The sequence below is a fragment of the Euprymna scolopes genome, chromosome 3 (genome assembly GCF_053919585.1).
Source record: "Euprymna scolopes isolate OS-2025 chromosome 3, ASM5391958v1, whole genome shotgun sequence".
Lineage (NCBI taxonomy): Eukaryota > Metazoa > Mollusca > Cephalopoda > Sepiida > Sepiolidae > Euprymna > Euprymna scolopes.
The window spans coordinates 95,133,781-95,155,244 of NC_136484.1; the positions used below are offsets into that span (position 1 = coordinate 95,133,781).

The window sequence follows — 21,464 nt, forward strand, 5'->3', positions numbered from 1 at the left end:
GTTGCGTGTGTGTGGAGTAAATATTTTTAGTATTTAAACTAATTCAAGAAAGAACTTTTTGATCATTTTTTTATAATTGTTTGAATTCATACTAATGTAGACATAGCATGTAACTATGTAATGTTTTCACGTGAAACGCGTTGGTTTAAAAGATCGCCAATCTGGACAAATGCCAAATATTCTTATGCTATTCTTTATTTCTAAAGTTATAATTGTAATTGTTGATTTTACCAAAATCAATTTTAGACTTGATTATCCTTCTAAGGTTTCATTTAAAAATATTTTTTTTTAATTTATTAATTTATTTAAAAAAAAAATATTTTTTTTAATTTCTTAGTTCTTTAATATCATGGGAAGATACCCGAGAAAATTAATGTTTTGCCTTTGGTTTAGAAGCACAAATGAACCATGATACTTGGCCTTTGCCTTTAAACTTTCGTTCACGCAAAAAATTACTTTCTATTCAATAATTTTTTTCTTGAAGGTTTTCAAATTTCGAAATTTCGCAGCCATAAAAACAAGTCAACCATTAATAGATTACTTTAGTGAAACTTTGAAATACGAAAGTAATTTTCAAACCTTTCAAGAAAACTGAATAGAAAACCATTTCTTGCATTAATTTAATTTTAAAGTTAACAAGTAAGTTTTCTCATGTGCCTCTGTTGTATCAAAGAACCCAAAAGTTTTGTTGACTGATTTTTTTTTTCCTTTTTAATATTTAAGTGATAATAATTTTATTAGTCATCTGTTCTATGTTACATTTTGGAATAGGTTTTCCTGTGTTTGAAAACATGCACCTGAAGAAGGTTAGAACTTGGCTAAAATGTAAAAATATCAATCAAGATGATAATAATAGTTTAAAAAACTTACTTATAATTGTATGTTACTAGCAGGGAGACCCAACGTTGCCTGGGATTGAATGCGGATCAATAAATGTTCCACACTTCCAATACTTTTATTAACATCAAAATCTGTGAAATCACTCATTTTTCAATCAAATTAGTTGGAAACCCACCGCGGTGCACTGGGAGGAAGCTTCACATCCTTCTCCATAGTAAATTAGTTCATAATATATTGTAGTCATTCATTTCGAACGTACTGTTGATTTTATACTCCACACCCTTTTGCTTGTGTGGTGGTAACACTTCTAAAATGCACTTGTGATGTTAGACTGTATAAGGATGTCAAAATCTTACTATTCCTTCTTTAATGGAATTTTTTCGATTATTGATTTTCGATACTTAGGTTTTGTATCAGAATGTCTCTATCTACGAACACTCCCAGACACAAAGTACATTTGTCTAAAACTCTAAACAATTGGCTCAACAATTTTGGAGTTCATAGGTAATGAATTCACACAAAGTGCCTTTTATATATATGTAGAGATACTAACAGGGCTACTAATAGGGGCATAGTAATTTATTTTTTTATTAATAACAACTGATTTTGCACTGTTGTAACACACTAGATAAATCTTAGTGTAGAAAACGGAACGGCTAATCAAGGTTAAATTTACCTCCCCCCCCCCCACCTCCAAAAAAATGCAAGCTAAATCTTACTTAAAATGCAAATATGTGAGTAAAGTTTAAAACACTATGCAACATAAATTTTCCATAAAATGATAAACTACTGCATTCTCTCTCTTTCTCTCTCTCTCTTCTGAATCTCTAGATAAAGCATCTATGTAGCCATAGATTAATTTCTATTTTTGTCACAAAAATATTAAATACAATGGAATAGGCATTTTTATCTATGAAAAGTGGAATAAATTCTTAGCTTTATTTTTTAACGATCAATTAAGATAAAGTTTCCCTAATTTTGCTCATGAAAATAAATTTGCATACACGATTATTGAAGTGAGCTAGACGCACATTCATTCGTCAATCTTTTTCAAAAAACACCCGACTAGCTGAAACCACCGTCAATAATTTCCCCCACTCCTTATCTGTGCCTAAATCAAAACGTAGATTCCATGAACAAAGCTTCTTTCTTAGAACTGCACGCCTGTGGAACTCTGTTCCGCTTGCCTGTTTCCCTCCCGACTTCAACCTGGATGTCTTCAAGTCCAACACAAACAAATTCCTGATGAACCGCCCTCTTAAGTAATGACACTTTATCAATTCTCCAATACTATTACTACACTATCCCATTGATTACTGTACAAACAATAACCCTTATCCCCGAGTGGTTCGTGGGCCTTGATAAATGGTGAACTCCATGTAAAAAAAAAAAAAAAAAAAAAAAATTCACTTTTATTATATAGACTATACAAGACCATATTGGGTGTAGATAGTTTAGTATATTATTTATGATACATACTGTCACAGTGTATATAGTCAACTATGATTTTTTTTTTTTTTTTTTTTTTTTTTTTTTTTTTTGTGGGGGGTTATGGTTCTATGTTTTATTTTAATGGATGGCATCTTCTCATTACTTTATTATATGACTGATTTTTTCCCAATGTCTCCACCTGATCTCTACTTTACTGGATGCAGTCACAATGACACTCATTAGGAAAGAACAAATACGAGCATCTGCTCTCACGAAAACTAGCCTAATTACTGTATTTTAATAAAAGTTTTGGTATTGGTTTTGGATTCTCTTAAAAAACCAAAAATGCTGCCTCCAAATTTTGGTGAAGTGTTATATTTTTCGGAACTCCCCCATCCATCCCCCAATAATTGATTTGCTACCAATTTTTTTAAACTCTAAATACATGCTTTAATTGAGAGCAATGCAAGATCGTTCCTTGTAACTTAATATTTTATTTTTATTTTTTGAAAACAATATCAACTTCTGGTTTAACGACCCCCCCCCTTTTTTTTTTTTTTTTGAAAATTTACAAATGCTAATATACATATATAAATAAAATAATACTTGTTGAACAATTTTTTTGTGGGGGGGGGTATTTAGTGAATTTATTATGAATGTGATAATAATTAAAAATAATATTATTCTAACAGCTGTTTGAAAAATCACTCAAAATATATAGGTTGACTGATGCTTTACCTTCTCCATAAATCAAAAATGCATTTTTTTAATCTTTGAAATGTGAGTGTTTATCCAGATTGGCAGCATTTAAAATGTTTGCATGATGTACATATCAATTACAGGATGAAGATAAAGAATTCCAAAAATCACATACTTCAATTTTAGTTTGATTTTTATTCAAGAAAATCAGATTTTACTCTGTTTCGATGAGGGTGAAAAAGTGTTCAACGAATCGGTGGACAAGGGCAGATAATCGTTAAACAACTGGAAAACATGAAAACTGTTAAGTCAATCACTGATTACTTCCCCTTATGTTTACGAGTAAAAGATGGCCTCGTCTATCACTTATTGGTAAAAAAAAAAAACCTACTTGATCAATTCTTGTGATTTTTGGAATATAAAATCTTCATTCCATGACAAATAGGTACAGTATAAAGATTTTTCATTTTTGTTTATTGTTATTAGTGCCAATCTGAATAAGCACTGAAATTTGATCTCTTTGTGTACAGTCACCAAAACTGAACTATGGCGTATGGAACACACACAAAAAAAAAAAAAAAAAAGGAGGAAATTTTACATAGACTGCAAATCTTTAAGTGAATCAAATGTTTATTCCGGAAACATTTGAAGCAGCCATTGATCTTCTTTTTTTTTTTTTTTTTTTTTTACATGGTAGTCACCACTTATCAAGGCCCAGAAGCCACTCGGGGATAAGGGTTATTGCATGTACAGTAATCAATGGGATAATATCGTAGTAATCGTTAGTAATGGAGATTTGATAAAGTGTCTTACTTAAGGGGGCGGTTTATCAGGAATCTTTTTTATGTTAGTCTTGAACACATCCAAGTTGTAGTCAGGTGGGAAACAGGCAAACAGAAGAGTTCCGCGGGCGTGCACTTCTAAGAAAGAAGCTTTGTTCATGGAATCTACGTTTTGATTAAATCTTAAACTGTATAAGTACCTTTTAATATATATAAAAAAAATATCGATAACTTAAAACTGAGAAACAGTTTATTTTTTAAATATGGATTATTTACACATCTGTATGTATTTTGTAAGAAAAAGGGGAGTGGCTTTGTAAAATTCCAAAATTTACCAAGCAGGTGAATTTTTATTCATCACTACATCTGTGATGTTATGATGTAGCATCTTCATGATGTCTTTCACCTCTAACGGATAATGTCCCTAAATAATAACGACATTCATTTATGATGTCATAAAGCTTCTTCTATGTCTGTTTTATTATTTATGTTGCCTTTTTGTGACATCATCCAGTGTGCCTGGGACAAGATAATTTAACCTTACTGTATATTTTTTTCAAACATTACATGATTTTTAAAAGGTAAGAACTTGTTTTGTTCGAAATTATTATGCTGTTGCGTCTGAGAGAGATATCTTTAATAAAAATACATTCGGTCCAAATCAATATTTGGAAAAGTTTTCTAAAAATGATTTTTATGAAAATCATATTTATAATTTTCTTTGGCAAAGTTGATTCTATTTAATCATTTCCTTGGTTTCTTTTTGTATACATTTTTGTTTTTATAAAAAAAATTTTCTATAAAACTGGTTTAGTTATTTTTTTCTACTTTTTATGTCCTTTCATATCTTGCCATATTTTTTGTCTGATATGTTAAGTGCTATCACGGTTTATCATTCTGTTGTTATTTTGATTTTCTCAAAATTGTTTTGTCTTTTACCAAATTTTGCACAAAGCTATATGACTATAAATAACTAAAGAAAATCTTTACTTTATTCTCTAAGGGACAAAAATGCCAAAAGTATCTGCAGGTGTTGAAAACAACTAAAATGGTAAAAAAAAAAAAAAAAAAAAAAAAAAATTTCTTGCAAATATATAACCTCATATCAACTAATAATTGTGACAGATATCTATACATAATTGTTGTAGTACCTTTAACGTACGTACGTGCGTACATGTATCACCACAGTTTACAGATTCTAAATTATTTGATCAGGAGATCCTATTTATTAAAAAGAAAGATAGGTGATAATATACTACAGACATTAAATTATTAGTATATAGTTAGGATAATTTAATGTCCTTAACATTTCATCACCTTCTATCCTCCTTCTTAATATATAGGATTTCCCAATCACCGAAGATACAATGTAAAAAAAAAAAAAAAAAACAATTAACAAATGATGTTGATTTTGGGCCGTACATGAAACTAAAATATACCTCTTGGTTTTCTAGCTAGGATCCAAGAGTAGTATCTGTTCTGTCTAAAGATAGTATAATGATATGGTGAGGTTTCCGTTCGCGCCGGGTGTTCATACAATGGAAATATATCAGACTCCTGTAAGGATATTGGAGATAAACCGTAATAATCAGATATATTCTGACAATACATTAACCAGATTAGTTAGATAAATACTTTTGCAGTTTTAACAAAAGGGCTACAATAATATCACGGGGTCTCCATCCACAGAAGCAATATATTACATATGAAAGATGCCGCTGTGGAATTTCCACAGGTCCCACTAGTTTTATTCGAGTAATGTTGATCGTATAGGTATCACACATGCATTTAAAAAAAAAATTTTTTCGTTTTTTTTGTTTTGTTTTTTTTATTATTATTTTTTTTTTTTTCGTTTTTACTTTTTTGTTTATTCTATTGTTTCATTTTGAATCGTGTAAGAAGCATATTGGTTGAGCTTGACTTTGTCTGTGGTTAACAACACAGACTGAAACTCTTGGTGGGCCAATTTCTAATCCAGCTAGTTTCTGCGAAACATGTTTACCATACTCACACCTGACCTTTTGCCCAACCTGATGGAGAGAAGATAAATAAAATAAAATTGGTTTTAAAATCTTCGAAATTCTAATGTTTGAATTATTAGAAACAACTATCGATTCAAAAAGGAAAGAATGGGTGAAATGATTTTGATATTAGACTCAAAATTGTAGCTTGCATACCTACCTCTCATCAACGTAAAGTTAAACATATGACATCAGTTTATTGTGTGAATCCAGATCCCTCCTCCCCCAAAAAAGGAGGCATTCTGTATGGATATCTTTTATCAATTAGCCATTATCGATAGTGAGGGTGCCTTAAGCAATCAACAATAAACCTCTCCATCCCAAATGAGGTCATGCCTGGGAGGATAACCCCCTGAAACTGACCAGAACCGATACTACACTTTGAAGACACTTTGCAAAAGATATAAAAAAAATATACTAAAACAAATCATGCATAAGGCCAATCAAGTGTGTCATTGATCATCTTTTGTCACAATAACTAGAAAAGGTCTATCCCACACTTAGCTAGAATCATCAATCACCAAAATACCACATTTACTCCAGGATCTGCCCTACTTAAAATTCTCCAAATGCTTAAAAATTTTATTGAAAATAAACGTCTACACAGAATAATTTCATTGGATAGAATCGTGGCGTAGTAGAAAGTAATGAAAAATTTGGTTAGTAAGACCCTTTCAACCCTTTCTAAATAATAGACCATCCATTGTGTTCCAGTTTGTTTTGAACCAAAAACACGCAGGTAAGTAGGGGGTGAGTTCTAAATGGGAGAGGAAAGAAAAAAACGTGGGTGGCACTTTGGAGAGTGGGTGAGGTCCTTTCAAAATGAATGCAATTTGGGAGAAGCCCAGGACGAAAAGAAAATGGTGAGCGGCATCTTGGAGGTTTTCTCTTGATAAGGGGAGGGGGGGGCGCTTATTCACTTTACTTAAGAGGCTAAAAACTTAGCTGAAGAGCTGGGGTTCGACAGGACTAGGAACCGCATGTGCTATGCTCAGGCAGGGAAGACATACTTGTACTTGATTTCTCTCTGTACACACAAGATCCATGCAACTAGAGCAGCTGGTTGCAAAGGCAGATACTACACTTTGATCCTGACCAAAGGTTAGAATTGAAGTATATTACAGAATCAAGTATCGGTTGTTCAAATTGCAAAAGATTATTCATCATATTTACTCTATAGTTTTATTATAATGACACAGGGAATTAGAAAAGATGGAAGGTGATGCAGTTTGACAAAAGAGTTGGTTACATCTATAATAATAATAATAATGATCCTAATAATATAGAAACATGGTTGAGTGATTAAATATTTTTATTTTAAAATGAAACTGAGTGTCTAATAGGCACTGTCGAATCAAAATGACACACTGATGTGATGGTGCCAACTGTCAAACTCTTTCTTAAACGGAGCAGTATTTATGCACAACAATGTCCAAATAATTTAACCTTGCTGTATATTTTCAGTCAACTTAAAAATAAATTAGAATATGGACCGTGCTTTATTTGGATAGCTAAATTCAATTTTTACGGTATCTTTTGTTTATTAAATTGCTAGATGAAAATACAAAATAGTTTTAACAAATGTATCCAACTCCTTGTGTTAAGAATGGCTTTCTGAATAATATTATTTCCGTATGGTCCGTGTTCTGTATGAATACCAAATGAAACAAAATTAGTTTATGGTTAAGATCATGTCTTTTATTTTGGACTTGCCCATCTAAGAACAATAGAACATCCCAGCTTGCTTATATACCAACTCTGTGGTTTCTGATCTCTATTTTGTTCGAGTTCAACTAGCCAGACAGTTGGCTATTGAATTCAGTACACACTGTTGCAGCCTATGAAATTGGTTATACCGAGGTCAAATTTAATCAAATCTGCTGTGGTCATTTAGACACTAATACCGTTGGTCCAGATATTTTCCTCCCTGTTATCTGTAAGAATAGCAACATGTGTTCAGTTGATTGTATACAATGACTTGACTTGAGGTGACATTCACCTAGGACATGGTTGAGCTGGCTCTTCCTCTAGAACACATAGCGTTCTTGATGAATGCATACCATGTACGACAGTTTGCAGCAACAGGCAACCAATCCTGGGGCCAACTGTGAATGCTGTTGATCTGTGGAGTGGAGTTAGGTTCGACATTGGCTTTGATAGTGTGTAACCATATCTTCCGCTTGTCTCCCGGGCATCTTTGCCAAACTTAGAATTGTTCTAAAGTTATTGTTTTAAAAGTGCTTGATTAAAGAAATGGTCCTGTATCGCATTCTGATTTGGATGTTTGAGATAAAATGGCGCCATTGTATACAATTAGCAGTTAAAAAAAAAAGGGTTGATTTAACAAAAAACCACAGAAACATTCTTTTTTATATTTCTAATTTGAGTTCATATTGCATTTTAAATCTTAGTCACGTCTTTTAATATATGATCAAAGTAAATTATGATATTGTGTAAAAAAAAAATTTTTTTTTTGTTAATCTTTATTTTCAAATATGACGTTGAAAAGTTCAAAAGATTAACTTGAAATATTAGAATCCTTTATCAATTGAACTTTATTGTCTGCCATATTCTGTTTATTGCTGTAAATGGATCATTAGCATGCACCTTGGACAAATTTAAATATTTTTCTTAATTTTTTTTTTGCTTTTGTTTTCAAAGTCATTATCTTTTCTGATAAGACTTTATCATTTAAAATTACAAATTTAATCAATTCACAATTTTTGTTATTTCATAAATTTTATTAGGAATAGTTTATATTCAAAGAATACTAGATGAACCACTGTCCGGTAATGAACAAGGACCTCTGTGTACACCAGCTCTTTTTAACCCCATATTGACATTTTTCCAATTTTTTTTTTTTTTTTAACTTCTATAATTTTCAATTTTCTAGACATAAATAAAACAGAATTCTAATTCTATCTATAAATGACAGATACATTTTTTTCTTTTAAATATTAATTGAGCATTGGAAAAAATATTCAGGAATTTTATGTGAAAGTATCGTTTATTCAAATTCAAACTAATGATTTACATTGCCAATTTCTTCTCAAATGAGTTATCTCCCTTTCTGTCTGTCAAATAAAAATACAAGATTTCCAGAGTTTTAATATCATGTAGATTTTTACCATCACACATTTACTGATTTTGCTATGGAATCGTGCCACTCCTTTCTTTTCTGCTAATCATTTATAAATAAGAAATCACCAATATTTCTGCCATATAATTAAAAGCAACAATTCATGATGAAAATTTGAAAGAAATATAATTATTTTTTTACTAACGACCAAAATTTCTTGAAAGTATCTTAAAAAAAAAAAAAAATGAAAAAAAAAATGCTAAAAGCAACCACTTTATTAGATTTTTATATTACATTTTTTTTTTTTGCTCCAAACAAGGCATATTGTCACTTGGACATAAAAGGTAACTATTTGGGACTATGTCTAACAGAGGATTTTCAGGAGTTGAGCAGCGAGATGTTTGTTCACATTATATTTAAACTTATGCATATCAGTACCGTCAGGGAAGCAGGAGCTCAGGAGGTGATTCCAAATCCTAGCAGTTTGAGGGAAGAAACTATTAGGCTTTCCAGTATCTAGGGACCTCAATAGTGAAGGGGTGGGTTTTGCTATTTATCGAGTAAGTCGGGAATATGTACGAGTTCATCAAAGTACATTCCATTTAAGTACTTGTAAAACAGGCACTGGTGATTGAACTGAACTTGGTTAGAGCTTGATCAGTAGTGCAGGATCTATTAGATTTGAGACTTTATTATACACTGTCTAAGAGCAAGAGACTAGTGGTAGATGCACTAGCGCCGATATGACAATAATACTCCATGCATGGGCGAATTATAGTTTTGTAAAGATGTAGGGTACTCTCTGGTGTGAGTAACTTCTTAGCATGGTAGAGGAAGTCTACCTTCTTTGCAACAATCTTGACAATGTCATAAATGTATTCGAGTTTACATTGCCTGTGAATGTGAAGCTGAGGAGTTTGAAGGATGAGCTCTCAGGTAAGGTGAAATTAGATATAACATTCGGTGGTTGAGGAGAATTTTGTAATTATTAAAGAAAGAAGCTTAGTCTTAGTAGCATTAAATGTCACCATTAATTTACAGTTCCATTCCACTACAGACAGAAGGTTGCTTTCTAAGATTTCTGCCACTAGTTTCGATATGTATGCATTTGTTTTTCCTGCATGTCTATTATAGAGTGTAGTATCATCAGCAAATATCCTTATCTCAGATGCAAGGAGTTATCTCTCTTGATGATTTTTATGTTTAGGTGATTATTTAAAGGTTGTTTTTGTTATGCTTGGTTTTTATTCAATAACTGTTATAATATGATTTATCTTTGATTACATAGAAGACTTGATTTGAAAAGAAAAGTGTACAACTCTGGTTGCTAGTTTATTTTGAGTTTTCTATTAAGTTTGGTTATATTGCGAAAGGGAGTCAGAATTTTATGTTTTAAATAAAAGGAAAATAATTTTCTGCATTCGATAATCTTGATTATATTTAATTCCAATAAATATTATAAAGCAAGTCTGCTGTTGAATTTAAAATTTTCATCAATTAAACTGTCAGTTTATATTTCCTATGTGAAAACAAAAAAAAAACCTCCAGTTATATGATTGCCATAACATTTAGAATCTGTTTAAATGCATCATTAAAATAAGTACTTAATCCAGGATTAATCTGATTTTTTTTTATTATTGCATTCGATACATTGAAATAAATTATTTTTTGAAACTTGGATTTTCTTCATTTTTCCTATGTCTTTCCTATATATATATATATATATATATATATATATATATATATATATATATATATAGCCGGCTTTTTGCTTTTTCTCCTCTTTTGATGAGGAGCATTATGCTTCAAAATGCCATTGTCTAAGGAGAATTCTTCCTTATTCCTCTGTCTATAACACTTATTTACTTGATAATGTAATAAGGCTCCTATTTAAGTTTACGCTTTATCTTAACTTATTCTATTATAAATATATATATTTCCCCAAAACATCTGGCCTCAATGAAGAGAAGACTAAAACTTGCTGCTATGGTTTCAAATTATCTGAAATAACAGCAAGGGGAGACTTGATTCCAAATATTTCTCATAGGTTATATCTCCCCTCTTTTGGAAATAGGGTACTATTATGAATATCTCCAGTATCAAATAAGCATTATACACAGTGAAATTTACTTTATGGATGAAAACCAAAGAGGGGGGATATAACATATGAGAAATATTTGGAATCGAGAAGTCTCCCCTTACTGTTATTTAAGATCATTTGAAACCATAGCAGCAAGTTTTAGTTTCCCCTCCATCAAGGCCAGATATTTTGTAATTCATATGCAAAACTAGGAGAACAAATGACTATGATTGAAATATTGGTAAAAGTGCAGTATCTTTCCACCCACAAAAAATCCTTTAAAATTAACACTATTTCGAGGGTGCTGAAACCGAAAATAACAATTAAAATTCCAGGAAATGAGTAGTTAATGATATGAAAAAATTATAAATTTTAAAAGTGGAGCATCACTTTTCGATATTAATTTAATGTAAAATGAACACCCACTTTATAGCGAACTTTTTTTTGAAGGGGGTAGGAGTGGGGTGTTATTTTGTTTTTTTGTTTTTTTAGGGGTGGTGTTTATTTGGTAATTGTGGCCTGGTAAACCAACACAAAACCTACCTTAAAAAGTTTGTCTTCTATAGGTTTACGGATGTGCTGAAAATGATTATCACATTTAAATTTTCTGCAAAAGTATTTTTCCGGGTATTAATGAATTATGTAATTCATTATGTTATAAGTGGTGGGTGTTGTAAGCACAAGTGCACACATATTTTTGCTTTAATACCCGGAAAAATATTTATTTGCGGAAAATTTTAATGTGATATTTGTCAGCACACCCAAAAGCCTATTGAAAAAAAGTTTTTTTTGTGTTGGCCACAATAAACACTTCTAAAAAAAAAAAAAGACGCCTTCCCCCAAAAGGTAGCCATAAAGTGGGTCCCCATTTTACGTTAAGTTAATATAGAAAAGTGATCCTCCACTTTTTGAAACAATAATGTGCAACCTTAAGGGCAAGTGTCACATAGCCCACTACACAATTCAGGTCATTAGCTTTCCAATGACCCTTTACTTGTAAAATTCTGATCAATAGTGAGCCGAGGTTTCAGACTTATAAAATTGTCAAAAAAGGTGGTATATCTATATATGGATATATCTATCCTTGTAGGCAAATTGAATTTTGAAATGCTCATATCTTTGGTTCTATGGAATGAAACTATATGAAAATTTGCAGGCTTTTGAAGATTATAATACTATTCTATGGTTAAAATTTTATGACAATTGGTAAAAAAGAATATATTTTCAAACAAATAAAACATGTCCAGATTTGCCTACATTTGTATCTATACATATAGTGTCCTGGTAGACAGCTTCGGTTTTACTGATTCAGTTGTCTCCCCTACATTGTACATATAGGGTCCTGGCAGGCAGCTTCGGTTTTGATACTTTGGTTCTCTCCCCTGTGGCCTTGCTAGACGCCTAATCAAAACTGCAAATTAGGGTTTACAAAACTTTATTATTCAACAAGGAAAACACAGTAATTATTTAGAAAATTCCTTCTTCCGCAAAGTTTCAAAGAATGTCTTTTTCTCTTCAGAGAATATATATATTCAAGCACGTCTGATTGAACACGACAAAGTTATTCTTTTACCAATTTTCCATTCGCCAAGTGGTCTTTTTATTTCAGCTGATATTTTGTATAAAATGGCAGCGAAAAGTTGTTGTTCAGCCATATTCTTCTCAAGCGCTTTCTATCGTTATCGTTTTCTTTTTCTTTTCGGCTAGGTGTATTTATAGTTTGTTTTTTTATTCATTAAGGTGGGTGCAGGATGGTTAGCGGCGAATTATTTAATTTTTGATTTTATTTTATAGTTTATTTATTTAGTTTCTTGTTAGTTATTAAATACTGTTAGTATATATATATATATATTGACCAGAAATTATGTATGACTTAGTATATATATATATATATATATATATATATATATTGACCAGAAATTATGTAAGACTTCTGTTCTTATCTTGGATGTTATTTTCAGGATGCTTTGTTTGATGTAATCTTCGACCTTCTTAAAGTGCATCTTGTTGAACTTATACTAAATTTTGAACGAGACATTATTTTAATCTATAGTGGTACCTTGCTATTGTTCCATTCAGGGTTGCAGAGTCGGAGGTTTTAACTGGAGTCGAAGTCGGATTTCTAAAAGTACTAGGAGTTGGAATCAGAATTTTTTTCTCCGACTCCAACATGGTTTTTCTGTTTGGTTTCACCAGTTGCACAATTTAGCAGTTTTTGTATGGTTTTACTTTTATTTTGGGAGATATATCATATTTTGTACTGCAATGCTTTTACTTCATCAAAATATTTCAGTCCATCGGATCACTACAAATTCTGTCTGGACAGCTGTTTTCGTTTTGGTTGTGACGTCACACAGGATCAATGAAAATTCTGTCTTTGAATAAGATCACTGTGGATTACATCGGATAACAATCGGATTGTAATCTGAAAGTTATCAAATGGAATTTGGCAATTGTCTGGGATCGATCGGGAATTACAATCTTATCCGAAAAAAAAAGAGTCTAAATCAATATGAAGCAACCCATGCTACTATAGTCCTTTATAGCTTTCTCCTGTTTTTCCTTTAATCCTCTTTCCATAAAGGCAATATTATCTTTTAAAAAAATGTCTTCTCTGTATGATATGTGTCTTTATTCCTCTTCTGATGAGAAGCATTTGGCTTCAAAATGTCATGCCCTAAAGAGGTTTCCCTATCCCTAAATATTGTATTCCCTTTTGAACTGATAGCATAATAAAATTTCATTGTAAATTTTTTATCAATTTGTTATCCTAGCTTATTCTATAAAGCTGGTTGAGTGTATATGTGAGTATATTTATCATAAATGAGTGTTTGCTTAATGGCATTTCAAGCGAATGTTAAATGTAAAAAAATGATATACATGAAAAGTATTTATAAAATGCTTGCTGAATAGGTGTGGGAGGCTGGTATATGAATCTGCAGAGTAGATTTCCACATAGGGGTCAAGGAGTCCAAGTCAAAGATATCAAAGGAGTTGGACTTTGAGTCAGAGTCGGACTTTTACCATCTGACTCTGCAATCCTGGTTCCATTAGCCATGATTGGGTAGAAGTCTTAAATAATTCGCAATTGTATTCTTAGTATCATCCATATTGAGGATTAAACCTTCAACCTCCAGAAGACTGTCACTTACAGCTGATTATTACAGTGCAAAAGATTCATACTGATATTCATGATATTTTTTTCATTTGGCCATCATCATCGAACGTGATAATTTGAGAATTATTAATTTTTCAAAAACTCTTAACATAAATAAAGTTTGATTTATTTCATTGTAGGGCCTGTTTCTGTAGATTTCCATTTTCTAACTTCAAATCAAACTTGTTGGTTTATTTATTGTCAAAATACATGACCTGTTATAAATGATTAATCATCTATTTAATAACGAGCAGGGAGACCTGACAGGACCTAGGATTGAAGGATGACCAAAAAATGTTTCTCGCTTTCATATTGTTATTGTCATCAAAATTGGTAAAATCGCCCATTTTTCGATCAAATCGATTGTCTGTCCTAGTTGAGGGCCCATCACAGTGGACTAGGAGGAAGCTTCATATACCTCCACGAAGTGACTTAGTCTTTATGGTCTACATTGTAGAGAACCTATTGTTGATTTTATAAAATTATTTTTATATCTAACGACTTGAATTAAAGTTTAAAATGCAAAAGTCCAGTATCATGGTTTAATTATGCTATAAACAGAAAGATTACTTTTGAACGCATCCCTGTCATATGAAAGAATTTATTATTTATTTTATATGCCTGGCTTTTTTGCCTATGTGATGATGATGGCCTGAATTTAAGTTTACAATTAAAAAAAAAAAATCAAGTATTATGGTTCAGTTGTGCTTTTAACAGAAACACTCATTTCAAATGCACCCCTGCCATATCAAAGAATATACTGTTGATCTCATATGCCAAGCCTTTCGGCTTGTGTAGTAATAAAAGTTAATGCACTTGTGATGTTAGGTTGTTTTTAGGTGTTAATTTTGGTAAAAATCGAGCTTCCTTCTTTCATCGGATTTTTTGATTATCGATACTTATCAGAGACACTCCGATACAAAACCTATCTAAGTACACTGCCAGATACATAAAGTACGTTTGTTCATAAAAATCGGCCCAGCCGTTGCGGAATCTGTAGGGAACGAACATACACAGATAAAGTTCCTTGCATATCATAGTAGAGAGAGCAATTTCATGTTCCTATGTTATCATTCTTCACACGTTTTTTTTAAAAAGATGCGATCATTCGATTGCCAAATCTGCAATGCAAAAACAAGTCACATTTGATGTAACGTCGCCGTTCTGTCGAAAGTGGATCTAACTAAAATCTAGAATCAAAGTGTATCTTTTCTTTGCAAAGATGGTACAAGCATAGTGTGGGTTCTTCACTTGCGCTGGGAATCCATAGAATGTGAATATGTCGCAGACTCCTTTTACTCACTGCCGCAATATATAACATGAAAGATACAACTGAGAAATTTCCCTGGGTGCTTCTAGTACCTGATTAATTGAATACAAGTTGTTAGTTTGTTAGTAGCTAGGGTGGAAAGGCGGTGGTGTTGCATAAATGATCCAAATAGATCGGATCCGATTTGAGTTTTCATTGAATACGTTCTGGGTTAAATATTTTATAAATTTTAGACATATTGGGATCTATTTTTGAAAATAAATATATCGTGAAGTATCAGGAGGAAATCAAACAGATTTTATTGGTAAGACCCGAGACTTATTGAGTGATTTTGCAATGAATTAAACGCATAAAAGCTATTAAAATTTGTTGGGAATAGGCAATTTGATATTCTTATAATCCTTTACTTTTTTCTTTTTTTTTTTTCTTTTTTTATTCTTTTCTGGTGAAGCTCAGTGACTTGATATTTACTAATTTTTAACCTCAGTTTTTTTGTTTTATTTATTTTTAATTAAATATTTGGTACAATATATATATACACACACACACACACACACACACACACACACACACACACACACACACACACACACACACACACGAGTGTCCTGTATATATATACACACGAATTGGTGTCTTAAAACCCACCACACTCTATAAATGTATTATATAAAGCCTTTACTCTAGTTAAATAGTCAGAAGAGCAATTTCATTCTTTTGAAGTAAGTCTCTAATTTTGTCATGTATATTAGCCAATCAATTTTTTTTTTTTTATTCTTCTCTTTGGAGCCTTTTCTTTCTATCAACTGTTGTTTGTGCCTTTTGTCGGTCTAGCTCGTTTCATTTCTTTTTTTTTTTTTTTCTTTTAATTTTATCTATAAAGTGAAATTTAACTTTATTTAATAATCGATTTCTTTGGTCAAACTACAACATTTTTTCAGTGTAGATTATCTTATCCCCCCCTTTTTTTGTATGTGTTATTTAGAAAATGTTTTCAGAGTCCTTATTTACTTGCCTTTTTTATTTATTTACTAAGGCTCATTTAGGACCAAGGGCCACTCGAGGTTAAGGGTAAAGAAGTGTCGAATAGACTGTGAGGCAACATTGTTATAGTCATGGTGGAACGGGTGTAGGGTTTGATTATTTAAGAAGACAGTGCAACAAGAGCTTATTTTTATTAGACTTGAAAACGACCATGTTATAGTCAGTTGGGAAGCAGCCCTGCAGCATTGTGTTCCGCAGACGGACAGTTTTAGGAAAGAAACTTTACTCATGGAATTTTCGTTTAGATTTAGACACACAAGGTTGATTTTTATTATGGGGAAAAATGCAGTTATTTCAAAAGAGATACTCTGGATATTAATAAAAATTAAAATTGCCTCAGTCTAAAAAGATTTCTGCTTCATTGATCGAGGACAGAAATGATGAAATGTAGTATCAGAACAGATACTATACCTTGCTTCTAGCCAAAAATGTCAGTTAAAAAAATATGGTTAATTAATGACTTGTATCTTTCTGTGATTAGTTGGGTTTTAAGTAATCAGTTTATTCTTTCAACTAAATGTGCCTTCTCAGCGTTGCCCGGGAATCATTTTAGTTTCAATTTTTGGGGGAATTTTTTTTAAATATTGCGTTTTTTGTTTCTTGTTTTTTGGGTTTTTTTTCTATCAAATTATTTTTAAACAATAGAAAAAAATTTTTTAATTTAAAAATTTAATCTGTATAATTTAATTTTGTAATCAAATTATTTATTGAACCAAAGCTGTAACTAATTTTGTTACAGGGATGTTGCTTTATTTATGAAACTATTGGATGTAAATAACTTGAAAACCTATCAGTCTTTTAATGCACGAGGGCTTGCAAAATATTTTCAAGTCAAAACTTATTTTTTATTCGATAGTTTAAATGCTTTCAAATTCTTTTGAAATTTTGTAGGATCACAAAATGATTCATTCTTTTTTTTTTCTTAACAATTAACAAAAGATTAACATAGCTAATTTTGTTATGGGGAAACAAAAACGTATAAATAACTCTAAAAGAGTTGATATGCCGTAAAACAAAACAACAAAAATGCTTCTCACAGGGTGACAATTCTTGGTATACAAACACCAAAAATTGGAATTATCTAATTTTATTGAAATATTCAGTAGTCACTTAATAAATTTTGTAATTTATAAAGAAGACATGTCTTAAAATTTATCGTCATAGTGGTTTTTTTTTAAATTTTTTTGAGAGAGAGAATGAAACATATTAACGGAATTCAATTTTGGTCCAAATTAAGACATGCACTTTTATTGTTAAATATATAGTTATGTTAAATATGATTTTATCAATTTTATCTCGCTTTTTTTTTTTTCTTTCTTACTCTTTTTCTCCCCAAACCAAACATGTTACCACTTGAATGTAATGGGCTACTATTTGTAATTTTTTTCTAACAGACAACTGTGGGGAGTTGAGTAGTGAGATGTGTGCTCATATTAACAATTAATTATTAATTAAATTCTGTGGACCGCAACAGTGAAGGGGTGGAATTTTGCTGCTTATTTGGTTAGTTGGGGGTATGTATGTTAAGGCAGCATAAGTGCTATGAGTTCATCAAAGCATATTCCATTAAAGTACTTGTAAAAAAAACAGGTAAAGGGATGCAACAGTGTGGCCATGAGATGGAGGTTAAAGCTCTTTTAAGTAAAGTGACAAAACTAAAACTAAGAAGGCATCCTCAGTTTTGCTTGAACCATCCTTCTCCGGTGTAAGGAGGCTTAAGATGTAGGTAATGCCAGCTTTGATTGAAGTTGGAAAATTAGTAAATAAAAATCCAAACATGTTCTAAATTAGTTAAAAAATACCAACATCCGAAATCAGAAGTCATAATTGATTTTTAACCCATACTTTTTTTTTTCTTCTTCTTTTGCTAGGTGCTCAACTGGAAAGATAACTGAGCACATTTGTGTGACATAAATGACTAGCAGGGCTACCCGGTGTTGCTCGGGGCAAAAGTGTAGCATATATTTTTATTAAAACTTCTTTCTGCCTCTCTCTATCCATCCCTTTATCACTCTCCCGCTCTCATCTCAGATCCGCCTATCATGCTCAAGCTAGACATACAAACGCACAAACACACAATTTTCCTTGATATAATCAATAAAAATGAATACGCATTTTCTTTTCAAATTAGTACATAATAATTTTGAAAATGTTTGAAAAACTTTCAAGGAATGAATAATTTCATTTAAATTTTGAATATTCATTTGGGGCAAGGCCAATCAAGGGCATATCAACTTTGTGGGTGTTTGTTTTGTAGTTTTTTTTTTTTAATTTTAACTGGACATACATGCAGACAACTACTTTTTATATAATAGATGTCTATCTTGTCTCTATTTACTTGCTCCACAAGAGAAAAAGTTGGAGAAAAGTTCCATTTTTTTTATCTGGAGGATATTCAGCTCCCCTAGTAACTCCTGATTAAAACAAAATTATAAAAAATTGTCTCAGTCAGGAAGGATTTAGCCTCCCTAACTAAGAAATGGACAAACACTCCACTTTAATTCCAGTACCAAAACCGAGAATTTCTTATTATATTTCCTATGATATTCATACTTAAAAAATAACTTTTAAACTTTTATTCACGTATTACAAAATTAAAGTGGGGCAAAAAGAAAGTGCAAAATAAAAAAAAGACTAAGTATGGGTCATGTTCACAAACAACAAAATGTGTAAATGTTATCCGATCAAAGACAAGGCAATATTAACCAGAATTGGGCATGCATACCTACTGCATATGTTCTATATCAAAGTGGAAGCTGGACCTCAGTGCACCTACTGCGATCAGTTCTCACAATCAAACATATTTTAATCGACTACAAAATACAGGAAAACCCACAAGAAATATATTATCACACATTTAAATTCACCATGTTCTTCAGAAAATGTGCCTTAATCAGAATAGACTACCTATAAAAATAAATCACTTCCAGACCCTATAAGTAAAATATAGTAAAACGGACTCTTAATGATCCCTAAAAAATATAACGCTAACATTTCTGATCAAAATGCATTAGTGCACCATTTAAAGATATAAAAAAAAAAATATTGTCTTAAGATCATCAAAGTTTTGGCTCTGGTTCATGTGTGGATGTACAGAAGAAAAGTTTGCAATAGCATTATGAGCAAGCCATAGGTTGTTGTGCTTAATAGTTTCAAGGAAAATAAATTGTTGAATAAAAAAAAATAACCTTCATTAACCCTTGCACTAACTTTAAGTCCGGGTGAAAATAGGTGTTGGTGTTGATGATGTTGAACCAAAAACTCTGGAAAAGTTGCATATGCAATAGGTGTGACAGAATCGGTGAAAGTCAGTTTTGCTGGAGAAAATTGGATCCAAATAAATAACATTCACAGGCAACATGAATTAAAACAAATACATCGAGGACATTGCTAAGGCTGCTGCAAAGAAAGTGGGTTCCCTCTAACATGCTAAAACATTACTCACACTAGAGAGTATCCTATATCCTTACAAAGCCATCAATCTCTCATGCATGGAGTATTGTTGCCACATCTGGGCTGGTGCATCTATCACTAATCTTTTCCTCTTAGGCAAGGTCCCAAAACCGAGTCTCAATTTTAATAGGTCATACACTATCGGTTAAGTTGTAACTTCTGTCCCATGACCTGTTGCATCTCTGCTCCTGTTTTACAAGTATTTTAATGGAATGTGCTCTGATGAATTCAAAGCACTTGTGTGCCTTCGATGTACGTACTCCTGATTAACTCGACAAATAGCAAAATCCCACCCCTTCACTGTTGAGGTCCTTAGATGCTGGAAAGCACGGTATTAACATGCAAAAGTTTAAATGTAATGTGAAGAGGCATCTTGCTGCTCAACTTTTCAAAGTCCTCTGTTATACATAATCCCAAATAGTAGCCGCTTTTGTCCAAGTCGGGCAAAATACCATGTTGAAGGTGAAAAAGAGCAACAAAAAAAGAATTGTGAATACGCTGTATGATATAAACTATCTAACAAGGTTGATACGCCATAAAACACATCGTGCCAATCCAATGATGTTCATTATTTTGACTCTGAAAATAATTACTTTTCTTCTTCTCCCTTCCTTCTTAGTTAACTGAACACCGATTATAATTTATTTCTTAATAACTTTGCAGGGCAAAGTGTAGTATCTGTTCTAATGCTGCACTTCACTTTTTTTTTTTTTTTTTCGTGGACGAGAAATCCTTCTCGACTGAGACAATTTTTAATTTTTGTTTCTTTCTCCACGTTAAAAAACGACCTTGGTGTCTAACTCTGCCCTGGTGGGGAGGCAAAGTAAATAGGAACTTTGCAGGGCAAATTTCAGTTTTCTCAAACTAATGTAAACTCGTTACATCAAACTCTGGATCACCCAATGACCATGTGGATCCATTTCTTCTCATTATGAGATCCAGACATGACTAATTGAAGTTGTTTGATAAAAATTCATCCAAAATATTTTTATTACTTAAACTTTGAAAAAGACAACATGCAGACAAATGATTTTGCTTCATTCATGAATGAAACGTTATAAAGTCTTTTATTATATAAAGTGCAGTTTTCTATGCTTGTTTCTATGTGCAGCTAAAAGTAAAAATCTACAAAACAAGGACTTACAAAGTTGGTATATTCTTGATCGATGTTGTTCTGAATGAATAATATCTATAACTAGCTGACAACCCGGCGTTGCTCGGTCATACACAATATGCTTAAACATGATATTTTAATTTATGCAGATTGCGTATGTATTATTATAGAATCAATCCTCTACTGATTATTATATATTGCGAGGAATAATTTGCCCAGTAGACTAATTCGAAAAAAAATAAAAATAATAATGATAATGGCGTTCATCAAATTCCGTCTGTGTTTGTTTACAATATCATGTCAGCGTATATTTGGGCTTGACGATGAATGCCTTGGAAAAGTCACTTCTGATTAGTGTTTAGTTTTAAAATATGCAAACGAATAAATGATTTGCAGTGATTTTAAATGGTACCTCTTTTATCGTAAATTGAACTCCTTAAAAAAAAAAAAAGAATTCAAATAAAATGGTGAGGTACACTCTGGCTTGAACAGAG

The 21,464-nt window shown here is 31.8% G+C and overlaps 1 protein-coding gene across 5 annotated transcripts in view; it reads left to right on the forward strand.

Moving 5' to 3' along the window:
* Positions 1-21,464, forward strand: part of LOC145257709 (uncharacterized) — a 217,148-nt gene that overhangs the window by 117,525 nt on the left and 78,159 nt on the right. Inside the window, exon 1 of one of the 5 annotated variants that reach the window (XM_080115679.1) lies at positions 2,898-3,415. The exons of 3 other annotated variants lie outside the window; for them this stretch is intronic. The gene's annotated coding sequence lies outside the window, so the exon portion shown is untranslated. Of the gene's footprint in view, positions 1-2,897; positions 3,416-3,619; positions 4,334-21,464 lie in introns of those variants that run through there. One more of the 5 variants, XM_080115680.1, reaches the window with a different exon arrangement.